The sequence below is a fragment of the Panthera onca genome, chromosome B2 (assembly GCF_046562875.1).
Source record: "Panthera onca isolate mPanOnc1 chromosome B2, mPanOnc1 haplotype 2, whole genome shotgun sequence".
Taxonomy (NCBI): Eukaryota; Metazoa; Chordata; class Mammalia; order Carnivora; family Felidae; genus Panthera; species Panthera onca.
This window is the reverse complement of record NC_138343.1, coordinates 87,645,227-87,660,328: the sequence shown is the minus strand read 5'-3', so window position 1 is coordinate 87,660,328 and position 15,102 is coordinate 87,645,227. Positions and strand designations below refer to the sequence as shown.

At 34.6% G+C, this 15,102-nt stretch overlaps 1 long non-coding RNA gene and 1 other non-coding gene across 5 annotated transcripts in view; both read right to left on the bottom strand.

The window, feature by feature from the left end:
- The window catches only part of LOC132667410 (uncharacterized), a 965,632-nt gene that overhangs the window by 414,572 nt on the left and 535,958 nt on the right, over nucleotides 1-15,102 (bottom strand). The gene's annotated exons all lie outside the window — the stretch shown is intronic.
- Nucleotides 3,995-4,127, bottom strand: LOC132668145 (small nucleolar RNA SNORA76). The gene has a single exon (XR_009605504.3). It is a non-coding gene; the product is annotated as a small nucleolar RNA SNORA76 (small nucleolar RNA).

Here is a 15,102-nt window from a genome sequence, read left to right as displayed (position 1 = left end):
GCAAAAAAAAATGTTCTGCAACGGAAAGAAGAAAATAAATATAGTGTGATATATATAGATGAAGAATTTATTAAACAATAATATAAAATTTTAGATGATAAGCACTGGGCACTCTCAAAAAAATGAAAATATTTTAAAAAGACGAAAGAAAAGAGACTGAATAAAAACTAAACCGAAGGATCTAAGAAAATACCTTGAAGAAAAAAAATCATGTCATCATAAAATTTAAATATTATTAGAAACAGTCAAATGAAGAATCAACAATGCTAAAAATTGAGCCTATGATGTGGAGAACAACCTTGAGAAAAGCACAGGCAAATATAAATTGGAAACACCAATCAGAAAAGGAGAGTATACAATTAAATCCAACAAATATTGAATCTGTGTATCTGAAGAAGAGAATGAAATAGAAAAATATGCTCAACTGCATAACAAGTACAAGCCTGTTTGTAAGTATGGGTTTTCCAATTATACAACAATGCTTTCACCTAAGATTCTTTCCACAAATAAGTTTGTACCCATTTTAAGTAGGCTCCTCATGCAGCATGGAGTCCAAGGCAGGGTTTGAACTCACAACCCTGAGATCAAGACCTGAGCTGAGATCAAGGGTTGGACGCTTAACTGACTGAGCCACCTATCTACCTTGTGGCTGGCTATATTTAGGTAGCAAGAACTGACTGCAGTTTTATAGCTCAGAAAAAAAGGTATTTGTAAAGCAGGTGACCTCTCCCTCTTTTTCAGTTGTCTTAATGGAAAGATAGGATTAATCAAAATTTAAAATTCCAAATTAAAACATAATTGAGCTAGTAACTTCCCTGCCCTATCTTGTCTTTATTGCTGGGTTAATATTTACTGTTGCTTATATCTAAATCTAAGATGATATGGTCTAAAACTGGAAATGCTGATAGCCCTTAGTTATTAAGAATATTATGGAAGAAGTAAATAGTAGACTTATTTTGGTTGGATAGTAACTGAAGATGACAGTACAGCCAGAGCTTCAGAGAACGCTTGCAATTCTTTTTCACCACAAAATAGTGGCTGAGAGAAAAAAAAAATTACATGTATGTATTTATAATATATAACAACACACATTTCTCCTATTTAGACAGGCAAAATATGCTAATATATTTGCAAATCTGTTTAAAATGGATATAATTTAGAAACTATGAACCATCAAAACTGACTCGAGAAAAACTAAATACACCAATAACAATGGAAAAAACAAAGAAAGTTGTCAACCATATCTCAGAAATATATTGGCAAATATTATAATTATTCTAAATCTATGAAGGAAAGCTTTCTATTAACTTATGATTTTATAGATCTAATGTCAAAGCCTAATAAAAATAACTAAACAAATTATATGTAAAGTTTATTTTTTAACATTAGGGTCAAAGTTCTTAATAAAACAATAGCACATAAATTTAATTATATATTAAAATATGATTCAAAGTGATTTTTAAAATATTCCGGTATTTCAAAGACTATTTATACATCCTTCAATAGGTCAGAGAATAAAACTATAAGATCACCTCAAAAAAGGTCTAAAATTTATAGGCTAAAATTCAAAATCCATTGTAGAATTAAAAGAAAAAATTAAATGCTATTTAAAAAGCAATATAAATCATCATTACGCTGAATCCACCAAAACCAGGAATAAGAAAAAAATTATACTTTCATATTACTTTACAAAAAGCTATTAAAGTAACTCAAGATGAACATAAAAACAACAAAATATATACACATTGGAAATGAGAAGGACAAATTATCATCATTAGCAAATAACATTTTTATCTACCTAAAAAAAAAAAAAAAAAAGAGAATCAAACCTTAAAAAATTAGAGTTCTTTATGATGATAGTAAAACTAACATTTGAAAAACAATTATTTTCTTATATACCAGTCAATGTCAAATATAAAATCTAATATGAAAATAATAATTCTCATTGGCCAAAAATATATAAAGATATCAAATTTCTCAAAATAAATGTAATAAAAAATCTATAGAAATATGTAGAGAAATAACATTAAATTAACTTAGGGAGATAATACAATATAAATGAAAATATAAAGCTCTGTTTTTAAAAAGGCAGAACTATAAACTTGCCAAATGGTAATTCTAATCCAAATTTCAATAGAATCTTTTGGAGGAAACTTGCAAACAAATGTGTATAGTGTTTTATGAAAAATAAATTAGATAAGCAAAGACTGAAAAAAACTATATTTACCTTAACATGTATGAAAATCTAGAGAAATTTAACAATTCTATATAGTGATGTTTATAAAGAAATAAATAAAGCAATGGAATAGAAAACAAAATTCAAGAAAACTAGAATAATACCCTTAATATTTAGTATCATAGAAAATCGATACCTCAAATCAATATCAATACTTAAAATCTTAGGAAAATGATGCAGTTTTAGAAACTGGACTATAATTTGGGACAACTGTGAAGTAAATTCATTTTGCTTTGTTTCACAATTTTAACATAGATTTCAATATAGTATTTTAGCCTTAACATTCCACTTTTTAGGAATTCAAGAATCAAAACACATTGTAAGTTCAAAATATATATCTTAGTGTTATTAGTAAAAAAATGAATTAAAATATGTTGACTAAATGTATTACTGTACATAAATATTGACAACAGTTAATGTGATTTTGTAGAACATTTATGCAGTTTCATTCCATTTACATTAAATGAAAAAGGCACATTTAAAAAAAAGAAATTTTTTTTCTAGCTAGTGTGTTTGAATGATGGTTTTTATTTTTGTGACACACTGGATTTGATATAATTAGCATCTGAGAAAAATAAATAATTATATACTATTACTTGTTTTTAACATAAGCATTCCAACCCAGGATTCACCATTTATGACATATGTGATCTTGGGCAAATCAATTAACCTTGGGGAGTCTCAGTTCCTTCAACTAATAGTAAACAAACAAACAAGGCTAAAATTCAAGTTCCATTCCAGAATTTAAAAAATTAAATGTTATTAATTTTTTATACATGCAATAATACATGTGTAATGTATACTGTGTCATGAGGATTTATTAATAGAAAACACCATTTTATATAATTCTATGGAGAAGTATCTGATATGCAAAATGAGATAATTAAAATATGGGGGATATATATAACCTGAAAATGTAATTTTTCTATATTAACTTGACTGTATTAAATTTGGAAAAGAAATATGTAGTAGGGTACAGAAATGTGGGTGTTTTCAAAAAAGCTTTATGGACATCAAGAAAAACTGCAAAGTTCTTTTAAAAAAACCTCAAGTGTACTTAATATCATTTGACATCAATATTAAAATACACACAAGGCATACAATTAAATTTATGTGGATGGGGTTCTTAGGGAAATAAATACATCGCAGTAAGCTTAAAACCTCAAAAAGTTGGAAAAAAAAAACCCTACTACCAGAAAGTCAAGTGATGATAAATTCACATATTTATGTAACAAAAGTTTGGTCCTAATGTCTTGGTTTAATAAGGACACTACTTTATAAACCTTTGTCCACAGATTGTACATTTGTAAGATATACATGTCTTTACCTCCGTCATAATATGTTAAGGAAGAAATTGTTTAGGGAAGTGGTTTTTGTTTTTTAATTTTTTTTTTAATGTTTATTCATTTTTGAGACAGAGAGAGACAGATCATGAATGGGGGAAGGTCAGAGAGAGAGGGAGACACAGAATCCGAAGCAGGCTCCAAGTTCTGAGCTGTCAGCACAGAGCCCAACGCGCGGCTCGAACTCACGGACCGCGAGATCATGACCTGAGCTGAAGTCGGCCGCTTAACCAACTGAGCCGGGCGCCCCATCATTTTTTAATTGCCTTTATGATGAGCTGTGCTTCTTTGATGGAACCAAAATTTTTGAGGGTTGGCACAGACCAAGGATGAGAAGAAATAAATTGGTTGTCAATCTTACCCAAGTGCGCGTCATAGTTACTTTCCCAGTCGCCCGCAGCCACGGCCCGATGCAAGCCGTCTCTCGAGGTTAAAACGGTCGCGGGTGGATGACCCGGCAGCCCCATTTACGCGCAAGCGCGTGCTCTGGCGTTGCAGCCGGACCCCAGGCTCCACGCGCAGACGCAGTGGGGACTCAAAGGCAGTGAGGCATCATGGTTAAGAGGCATTGAATACCAATCATTTGCCCTGACATTATATGCTCATAATTTCAATTCTTACAGAATTTTTTCTAAATTATTTTATATCAGCTTTAAAGAATGTGTATATTGATAAGGTCAGTGAAGCTTAATGAATAAAAATAAGAGTTTTACATCAGAAGGACATTGGCTATTCCTCACTGAGATAGGTGATAATTTCTTTAAACACGAGGAGCCTCATTTGTGAATGGGTAACATGTGGGTACTCACCACACATGGTTGGTGGACGAATTAAATACTACTGGCACAGAAGCAGCAGCAGTAAATGTTAAATATTTTTAGTAATATTGGTGATAATTATGTAGCATCCTTTGGTTGTGTAACTATTCCTGAAAAGGTATGGGGTAAATATTCTTCATGTGTAAATTCTGTCAATAACTTAAACGTGAACTCTATAAGGAAAAGACTGCTGTATTGATTAGTAGTTAAACCACGTGTTTCAATTGCAGTTCTTAGCTATATGATAATGGTAAAACTAGCTATCCATTTTCCTGCATTTACTAAGAGTGATATGCATATACAGACAGTCCCCAACTTAGGATGGCTCAATTTATGATATTTTGACTTTAACACTATGTGAAAGCAACATGCAATCAGTAGAAACTGTACTTTGAATTTTGAACTTTGGTTTTTTCCCAAGATGGTTAGAATGACTATCATCAAAAAGGGAAGAGATGACAAATGCTGGCAAAAATGTGAAAAAAAGAGAACACTTGTGTGCTACTGGTGGCATTGTGAACTGGTATAGTTCCTATGGAAAACACTATTAAGTTTCTTCAAAAAATTCAAAATAGAACTGCCATATGATCCAGCAATTCCACTTTTGGGAATATATCTGAAGGAAATGAAAACACCACGTTGATGAGATATATGCACCTCATGTTTGTAGCAGCATTATCCACAGAAGGCAAGCCATGGAAACAACATAAATTTCCAGTAATGGATACATGGACAAAGAAATTGTAGCATAAATAAACAATGGAATATTATTCAGCCATAAAAAGAAGGAAATCCTGCCATTTGTGACAACACGGATAGACCCTGAGGGCATTATGGCTACGTGAAATAAGTTAGACAAAGAAAGACCAATAATATATTATCTCACTTACGTGTGGAATCTAAAAAACAAAACTAAACTGAAAGCCAAGACAAAATAAAACAAACTGATAGAAAAAGAGATGCAGTTTTGTGGTTTCTGGAGGCAGGGGATGAGGGATTGGGGAATTGGATGAAGGTGGTCAAAAGGTGCAAGCTTCTGGTTATAAGATAAATAAGTACTGCAGATATAATGTACAACATGATGACGATAGTTAAAACTACTCTATGGTAGATTTATCTGTGTGTTGTTAAGAGAGTAAATCCTAATAGTTGTTTTCACAAGGAAAAAGCTTTTTTTTTTTTTTTTTTTTGGTATATATATGAGATGATGGATGTTAACTAACTGTGCTAATCGTTTCACAATATACAAGTCATTATGCTATACACCTTAAACTTATACGGCGTTGCATGTCAATTATATCTCAATAAAACGGGGGAAAAATTAAAAGTACGAAAAATGATCAAATGCACAATAACCAAATAAATGTAAAAAAAAAATGAGATTTTGAAATTTCACTATTAAATTGGCAAAAATTAAAATGTACATGATCCACCAATAATTACATGTGAAGACATTATGGCACATTAACATGATGAATTGATATTTGTCCATTAAATTGAGCTAGCACTAAACCATTTGACTGGGAATGATTTCAACTTTCAAGGTGTACTCAGTGAGCAAAACAAGATGCTATCAAGGGTATAGCATACTAATTATTCTGTAAAAGAAAGAGACAAATCTCTATAAACTAAATAAATAGATCTATATCACTATATTTATGTATGGAGTGTGCATGAGGTGTATAAGTGTGTATTTGTGTGTATTTACAAGTATATATATTTATATATAAGTTTATACACATATAAATGTATGTATTGTGAAAGCATTTATATATAGAAACAGTGTGTATATATATATACTGGCTATATACTATATCTGTTCATGTATGGAAATATGGGAAAACTGAATGAAGAGAACAAAGGCTAGAAGAGTTAAAAATAACTGCTCTTTAAAAAATAATGGCACATAGGCTATAATCATATTTATACAAAATTATAAATATAAGGGAGAACCATAAGAATTTCAAAATTATTTTTGTTTAAATCTGCTGACTTACAGGTTGGTGACAATATTTTCAAATGAAAGAAGTAATTTCCCAATTAATGTCATTAATATGGTTCTATTTGGTGGTGAAAAACAAAACAAAACAAAACACGCTTCTACATGTATACACTTGCATGAGTGAAAGAAAGCCACACTAGCCTACTGACATTGCTTATTACAGGGCAGGAGAGGAGGCAATACAATTGGAAGAGGCCCCATGACCAGGTGAATAACTACGTATCATCTTATGTATACTTAGTACAAAGACAATGTATTACATATGTTAAAACCTAGTTTAAAAATTCTCTGAAATTCCCCAACTGACCAATGTTGACATCTCTCTGCCCCTATTCAGCAGGAATAGTTACAGAAGAAAAGACCTTCCAGCCTCAACAACCTTAAAGATTTAAGGGTCCAAATGGTTCTGAGGGGAAAATGATGAGGAGAACAAAGCAAGAGAAATGTAGATAAAATTAAATTTCCTTACAACTTACAGCCCATTGATAAATGCCTGAGGCGAGCAGAGTGTGACATTCCTCAAGGCTTCAAGATTGCCTTAATGTTCATGTTTTGCTAGACTAAAAGGGACCTTAGCTTAACAATAGCCAGACCTCCAGGATCCTGTAAATCTTCTTTAACATTGGAAATCTCTAATTTAGAGACTTTCATTCTCTCTACCCATCCCCCACAACTTAAAAGTAAATTTTCAATCACTCCTCACAATCACAGTACACCTCTTTCAGCCTAAGGATCTTGTCCCTGTGCTTTAATAAAAACACCTATTCACACCAAAACAAAACAAAACAAAACAAAACAAAAAACAAAACACCTCTCAATTTCCTCAGATAAGACATAACAAGAGCCTTAAAAATGCTCCTTTCTCATGACACCTGGTGGCTCAGTTGGTTGGGCATCCAACTTCATCTCAGGTCATGATCTCACAGTTCATGGGTTCAAGCCCCATGTCAGGCTCTGAGCCTGGAGTCTGCTTCAGATTCTGTCTCCCTTTCTCTCTACCCCTCCCCTGCTCATGGTATGTCTCTCTCTCTCTCTCTCAAAAATGAAGAAACATTAAAAAAATATATTTTAAATGCTCCTTTCTCTTAATGTACTAAATTCTCTAGTAAGAATTTTTCTTAAGAATAGTTACATATGCTTTCCAGAATTTATTTACAAGAATATCTCCCGTAGGATTGTATTTATAGGAGTAAAAAATTTGGACTAACTTTCCTCCAGCAAGAAGTTAACTAAATATGTTACATAAAATTTGATTTACACATACATGTATGTATAAATATATATTTGTATGTATTTGTAAACTATATAATATGTATGCATATTTATATAAAGATATTAAAATCCATGTAGAAATGTTTTAAAGAGAATACGAAATTCTTTGTTCTACATGTTGCAAATACTTTCTCGGCTTGTCATTGCTCTCCATTCTATTTGTGACACATTTACTACACTTTCAACTATATGAAAAGATATTAGTATGAATTAACAACACCAATTATGAACAATGAGACAGTAAGATACACTTCATGTGATTTTAGCTTTAGATTGATATGTTTATATATTCTATATAATCCTTTATGATGAAAACATGTTCAATTCATAAAACTAAAACATTAAAAAATAAAATTTCCAGTTTTATTTTATTTAATATGTGGTATTTATCCAAATAGCTTACACAGAAAAATACTACATTAACTAGAACGACATATGTAAAGACATAAAACAGACTGTTCAGAAAGTCATGTTTCTCAGAATATTGTGACATGGGATAAAAGATTATATTTATTATTTTTTAGATAGGAAATGGAAATAAGAATTGTTAATAATCTGTACCCTGAACATATTTCTAAAAGTCACTAGTCAATATGTTCTTCTTTTGATGTATCACTACAACATATCACATACAAATGTTAGAATATATATATTTTTATAAATTTTCAGAAATTCTAGATTGTTAGAGACATTTGTTACTAAATATTTTTCAATATGCATTCTCTCCAACAAAATTAAACTTACTGTATAGATATCCTATATAATGATTTAATTTCTTTTGTTTTCATTTTTAGCTGTCTCAAATGCACAATTCTTATAAAATAACCTGAAATGAGAGGGGTTTGGTTTTGTTTTGTTTGGCTGCCCTTTATATGGCTAGTTTGAAAATATTTCTGAAATGCAACTTTCACTGCAGTCAAGTCACTCCTATTATCTTTCTGTGGTGCCAGCCATGAAGAAAAAAAAAAATCCATTGCTATTTTAACAATCATATTAAAGAGTAAAAAGACCTTTCCAAAAGGTGAGAGCTTGCCTTTGGTACTGTTAGTTAAATGTCATATTTTCCTCAAGAAATAGGAGGTACCTTTATTAATATAGTTGACTACAGTGGCATCTGCTACTCCCTTCTGAATTTAGAAAACCATGAAGTTTTTCCTATTTCTCATACAGATAATCTGGTTTACGTATTAACTATGGAAGCTGCCCCATTTTTTTTTCTTGGTTCCATTCATTTCAAGCTTAGTTTAACACTAGTTATATTAGTTAGAATTCTTGTGATCAGAAGTGATAGAAACCCAGCTCCAACCAGGTTAAGATAAAAACAGAATTTTATAAAGACATGAGACATCTCACTAAACCCAAAGATAACAATCGCAAGGATTTCAGGAAAAACTCAAATGAGCAGCTTTCTTCTCTATTGCCTTCTGTGGTTCTGCTTCATGTTCTCTCTCACTGTCATTGCTGTTTCACTCTGGTCCACATGCTAGGATGTGTGGTGATACAACTATTCCTAACAGTCCAAACCCCTGATGAGAGCATGACATTCTTGACCCTACGTTCTAAGCCTCTTGGATAAGGACTCAGTATGACTAGCCAATTGTCCACCCCAGGCCAGTTGACAGAGGCCATATGGTTATAAGTTTGATGCAGCTGCTACACTATGGATGATAGCACTGGGAAAGGCCTAGATGTAGAAAAAGTGGAGGTTGATAGTACAACAAAGTAAGAGACATCCATTGCACTAGTGCCCTACCTCGACTATTCTCTATATTAGATTGTTTTTCACCTAAACTATAGAAATTCACTTAGGATAAGATGGAGATAGAATGCTTTGATTCATGAATATCATGAGGAATCAGTTTTGATTTCTATAAAAAAAAAATGTTGGTTCTAGCAACTTTATTCTTTCTGCAGTGCCAAGTATGTTGTTCCTAGTCAATCCCTCTTTCTTGCTGGTCCCCCCTGGCATGTGGTACAGTTGAAAATAAATCATTATGACAAGTGACATCATCTGAAACTCTTTGGTAAGCCCCAGAGAGAGCATCTTGGGTTCCTTCTCATCATCAAAACCTTTGGCCAAGCCATGTACCTGGTAGAACTAAGCCAACAGAGTTCATCCCATATATCTTCTGAAGATATATGGGTAATTTTATAGCATTACTCACCCATCTATCACATAAATGAAGGTAATTTTGCATCTTATATGTTCTCACACTCCTAACCCAGGAAATGACAACTGTACATTCCTCTAACTGGAAGGATATGATCAAGAAGGATATGATCAAGGATAGGAATCTACTACCACCTATCACCACATAGCCCAGGACATTTGTAGGCTATTCACAAGTTTATTTAGAGGCCCACAGTTACAGATTTCCATTCCGATTTTTCTATGTAATGCACTTTTGGCCAAGTAACTTAACCTTTCTGAAACTATCACCTTATCTATAAAAAGATGCTTGTTATAGCTAACTCAAATTGTTGTAGTAAGTATTAAATAGGATAATATGTACAATGCTACAAGCACAGTTTTGTCCTTTTAATAAACATCAGTACTCGTTGCTTTTAACCCAACAATTCTGGAGGACAGAGGCTCCGGGTGGCCTTGAGATGACAGACACAACCAGGCTAACTGGTGGGATTCAGAAAGTCAGCCTCCATGAAGTCCCAGTCTCATGCCTGGATGAGGGAGCACCATCTCTCCTGGCGCATAGAAGCTCCTGGTTGTCACAGCCTCCCTACACTTCACCCTACACTCCTCCTCGATGCATGTTGGCACCTCTGAGACTAGAAACAACTACAGATTTGAGGTTTGATTGATGTCTTTTAGCTGAGCAGCATACAAATCACCTACTACATAATTAAAAGTGATAAAAATTAGGACAAAAAAAAAAAAAAGATCCCAAGAAAGAAAGACAAAAAAGATTGACATTATAATGGCAAAAATACAAATAATTTTTTTATTTATATTTGAAACAAACAGGGAAGCAATAGCAGTTTCAAAGAGTGTTTATCACAAAAGTATTTTGGTTAAAAAACATGAAAAAGCCTAAATGCCTATCTACAGAAAATGGATAAAGTACGTTTGGGTATATTCACCAAACAAATTACTATGCACACATTGAAAACGACACTGTGGATTTATAGTCATTGAAATAAGATGAAATTCATGGGGCGCCTAAGTGGCTCAAGTCGGTTAAGCGTCCGACTTTGGCTCAGGTCATTGTCTCATGGTTCGTGGGTTTGAGCCCCACATCCGGCTCTGTGCTGACAGCTCCGAGCCTGGAGCCTGCTTCAGGTTCTGTGTCTCCCTCCCTCTCTGCCCTTCCCCTGCTCACGTTCTGTTTCTGTCTCTCTCTCAAAAATAAATAAACATTTAAAAATTTAAAAAAAGAAAAGAAAGAAGATGAAATCCTTAAAAACAGGTGATGAATCAGTATGACCCAATAAATGAAAAAGTATGTGCTGTATATGGAAAGACTAAAAAATTGTTAACTTTCCTATAAATATATGGAATTCAGGATTTTACTTTGTACTCTTATCTTTATAGTTTTTATATCATCTAAGTATTTCAATATATGTTTGCAATATAATTAAAATCAAATAAAGCTATTAACAATTTGGAGAAAAGTTAATGGTAAATTTTGACCTCGCTTCTGCCTTCATCCTCCCAGAGCTCTTCTTTTCAGTACCATCAAACACAGCCTGGCTGCTGCCTCTCCTTCCATCTCTCTCCACTCCTGACATTGTCTTAATGAGCCTACTCTTAGTTAATCCCCAATACAGATGTTTCAGCCCTTGGTCTCTGAACCCAGATGTTACAGCCAGACATTTCCTGCTTGAGTTTCTGCTTCTGTCTACCTGATGGGGTGCCAGACTCAGCAGCCTTCCTGAGATGCCCCAGGGATGTTCTATTGCAAGGGTGCTGGCCAGAGCCTTCGCCCTGGCACACTCTGTCTGGCAATGTGCATTCTGCTTTTATAAGTGTTACAATTACTGGGGCACCCGGGTGGCTCAGGCAGGTAAGCCTCTGACTCTTGGTTTCTGCTCAAGTCATGATCTCATGGTTTGTGGGATCAAGCCTCATGTCAGGCTCTGTCCTAACAGCACAGATTCTCCCTGCTTCCGATTCTCTCCTCTCTCTGCTCCTTCCCCATGCTCCCTCTCTCTCTTTCTCTCTCTCTCTCTCTCTCTCTCTCTCTCTCTCACACACACACACACACACACAATAAGTAAGTAAACTTTCTTTAAAAAGGATTACTATTACTACTAATATCATTATTTTTTGGTTACATGGAACAATTCCTCAAGTTTGTCAATAATTTAAATGACATATAATCCTTTTAAACATACCAAAATAGTTTTTGATTTTTTTTTAATGTTTATGTATGATTCTGAGAGACAGAGACAGAGAGTGAGCAGGGGAGGGGCAGAGAGAGAGGGAGCACAGAATCCAAAGCAGGCTCCAGGCTCTGAGCTGTTAACACAGTGCCCAACACAGGGCTCAAACCCGTGGACTGAAAGATCATGACCTGAACTGAAGTAGGAGGCTTATCCAACTGAGTCACGCAGGTGCCCCAAAATAGTTTTTTTAAAGTATCCTTTAATATGCCCTAAATTTCAAGAAATAATATTATAATTGAAACACTCCATTCCTTCCTTCCTATAAAAAGCAACTTTCTCTTGTATTTTTAGAAGGTACATTTATAGTATTAAAACCACACTCAGTTTCTTTATTTATTTCAGGTTAAATGATACTCCTGAGAATGAATAACTCTTCATTAATAAGCACTACTGATAATAAAATACACATCATATGGACATACAGTAAAATATATATTTTATAACACAACAATGATTCTGGTTTCTTTCTCTATAGGGCACTCGGCTTTATTATCAGTGTCCCGTAATAGACTCTGCAGCGACAGAGCTCAACCCTGGGCCTTGTTGCTGCTCTTGAGTCTGTTTGGGTAAGTCCACCAAAGATGCCCTAGAGGACTTGTGAGGGACTTGTGAGAATCATTGGTTTTGGGGTGCATCGAACCCCTCTCTGATGTACCTGCCTATAAGGGTGAGAGGCTTTAACTATGCACCCCCTGTCTGGTAAGGCAGCTACCCCTTTTCTTCTCTATGAAGCTTTAGTCAATGTGAGACTGCATTAAAAATTGCTTGTGCCTTATCAAACATTCTTTTCTCTCAGTAAAGTTTCAGTTATCTGGAGGGAAAAAGAAAAATGCCTATCGCCAATTATGGAATTTGAAATTGACCTCTCTTTTGGCATACAAGGGCTAAAGCTGAAATTTCAAAAATTAGGAAACTTGATGTTAACTTACTGTGCCTTAGGGAAATGAGGAGCAAAATATGACAGGCACAGTTTTGGATGTTTTATATAATTTATTTTACTAAAGTTCCAAAGCAAGTCTGTGGGGATAGCATTACAATACCCATTTCACAGATAAGATCACATACAGGTAAGATGCAAAGATGGGATTTGAATCCCAGCCTGTTTGTTCAAGAATTTATACCCTGTCTAAACACGGTTCTCACTATAGCCACATAAACAAATTTGCTTCTATACTTAATATTTTGAGTGTGTTTTATAATTGACTGAACTTTTATTTATTTGAATTTGACTTGTTAAATCAGTCACCAAATTTTAGGTACTCAGTGGATGCTCTCATAGGCTAATTGAGGACCAAACTCCATTTGGTAAACACATTACCTGATAACCTCCGCCACCATCGCCATGATGAGAATGACCATTTTTGAGCACCTACTGTGTGCTAGGATTTTATTATGAAATTAGCACACACTGTTTTATTTAATTTTCACAGTTGTAAACCACAGATTACTACTTGTATCGATCAGGGTTCTCTAAAGAAACAGAACTAATGAGGGGCGTCTGGGTGGCTCAGTCGGTTAAGCGGCCGACTTCTGCTCAGGTCATGATCTCGCAGTCCGTGAGTTCGAGCTCCGCGTCGGGCTCTGTGCTGACAGCTCAGAGCCTGGAGCCTGTTTCAGATTCTGTGTCTCCCTCTCTCTGACCCTCCCCCATTCATGCTTTGTCTCTCTCTGTCTCAAAAATAAATAAAAAGTTAAAAAAAAAAAAAAGAAACAGAACTAATGAGAGAGAAAAAGAAAGAGGGAGCCAGAGAAAGACAGAGAGAGAGAGAGAGAGTTTTATTTTAAGGCATTGGCTCCCAGGAATGTGGGAGCTAGCTAATCCATAGGACAGACAGACAGGCTGGAAACTCAGCATGATTTCTATGTTACAATCCTGAGGCAGAATTCCTTCTCCAGGAAACTGCAGCGTTTTGCTCTTAAGGCTTTCAAATGGTTGGATGAGACCCACCATCCACATTACCAAGGGAAATGTCCTTTACTTAAAGTCAGCTGATTGTAAATGTTAATCACATATACAAAAGAACCTCCTGGAAACATCTAGACTAATGTTTGACCAAGCATTTGACACCATAGCATAACCAAATTGACACATATGATTAATCACCACACTACCCTTTCTATGAAGCCTCACTTTTCTTGATAGCATACTTTAAACAAGGTCACACTCACCAGTTTATTTCTCACGTAGGCCAGTTGGCTTTAGCATCCTACTACCCTCACCCCACCTAATTTCCATCCCTTAAATTCTATCTTGCATCTACATGTTACCTCTAAACATGTCTTTATAAATCACTGCCTGCTTTTTGTCACAAGATCAACTGATTGCCGTGTTACTAACAACTTAGAATAGGCAAAGAGTTCATAGCTTTGACTTTGATTTGTATACCAAAGCCAACACCGTAATCCAAGTCTAGGTCTCCTCTGAACCAGATAATCCAAGCAAAGCGAAATCTATTACCTCCACACAGTTTCCTTAAAGCCATTTGATGTGCCAACAGTGAACATTTGCCTTTAGAAAAAGCTTTCATCCACAGTGTTTCATTTAACCCACAAAATGTAGCAGGCATCATTACTTCTCATCTTTTGTAGATAAAGAAACAGAAACCAGTAGGCTAAGTAACTTGCCTGTGCTCAAAGAACTTGTGTATAAGATACGGAAGATCTAGAACTTAATCCATTCACTCAACATATATCACTGAATCTGTCATATTTTAGGCTCTGGGATCAAGCAGTGAACAAAACATACACACCACCTGCCCTTACAGAGTCTAAATTCTAAAACGTGTCATTAGATACCAAGCCAAAAACTATGTATACATAGGGTGTCAGATGCTAATAAGTGTTAATAAAGAAAAATAAGTCAGGTAGCCATCAGGGTATATAAGTTGGGGGGGGGGGGTGTGAGTTGCGATACAAAATAAGGTGGTCAGGAAGTGCTCATTGAGAAGGTAGCATTTGTTCGAGGTCTGAAAGATATGACTGAGCAAGTCCTGTGGGAATCCTGAGAAAGAAGGTGTCATACAGAAG